Genomic DNA, 1,211 nt, shown 5'->3' on the forward strand with positions numbered 1-1,211 from the left:
TGAATGAACAAACGAACGGATGTATGAGTCTGGAGTCCCCTCTCTTTCCACAGCTTGGTCTTCTAGCATCAGAGGAGCCCCATTCCTGAGCTGCCACCCCGGGACTGCGGGGACCTGGTTGTATTGGAGCTCCTCTCCGGAAGGGTCACCTCTCCGGAGGGGACCCTCTGTATTGAGAAGGTGGCATCCTCTGGGGAAGTCCTGGAAATGGATGCCGCCACCTCCAGGGAACAGGGGTTCCGGAAGAGCAGACACTTGTTGCGCAGGGACAGGCAGAGCAGACAGGGACCACACAGGAGTGGCGACGGCCACCAGAGGGCAGCACTGCACAGCAAGCCCGGGAGACTGAGACCACAGCACTCTGTGACCCTGCGCTGCCCTGTTGACCTTCCGACCGCCCCTGGCTCACACCAACAGGGTGCGACGCTGCACATCCTCCTCACCAGCGGGGAAACTGAGGCAGGCAGGGCTCGACCCCGCTGTCCAGCGCCGTTCCCTGGCCTGGCGGGATCTGCTGTGAGACATCCAGGATCTGGTTCTGTACCCAGTTCGTGGCTTGGAGGGAGTGGCCTCCTGAACCTCGAGTCCAGCTAGGACTGATGTCAGTCTCGTGCCCCAAATAACTTCCTCCTAGGGACACTTCCGCCGCGGCCTCACGTCCTGGAGCCCGGCGGGCGCACCCAGGGCAGGAACTGGACAGCCACCCTGCCAGTCACAATGCGGCCTTCCCAGAACAGCTCTTGTCACGCCCAGAAGGTGCACCTCCAGACTTGGGGGGGGGGGCGGTCCTATGCCCTGAGCCAATCCGCAGATGCGTGTGCGTGGTCCAGGAGCGTGGGCGGGCGGGGGGGGGGGTGCACAGGGGCCAGTCGAGGTCCCCCTTTCTTGGTTGAACAGGCAACCTGACCTTGGTTCTTCAATGTCAACGTTTATACTCACGCGTCCGGATATAAACCCCAACTTTAGGTCACTGATGTCAGGTAAAAAGTAGGTGAACAGGTATCAAACGAACGAACGAATGAATGAATGAATGAAATGGAAAGCCTCTGGATGGAGTAGACTCCGCCAGTTTAGGTGGATCCTGTGGTCAGCTGAGGGAGGCAGCCAACAGCCTTTGTGGTCAGCTCACATGGGGAGAGGGGGGGGCGATATCTTGCTACCAGAATCCTGAAGTGTGCAGAGTAAGGGGTCTGGCCCCTGGGGTTCAGGGC

The sequence above is a fragment of the Peromyscus leucopus genome, chromosome 8b, assembly GCF_004664715.2.
Source record: "Peromyscus leucopus breed LL Stock chromosome 8b, UCI_PerLeu_2.1, whole genome shotgun sequence".
NCBI lineage: Eukaryota > Metazoa > Chordata > Mammalia > Rodentia > Cricetidae > Peromyscus > Peromyscus leucopus.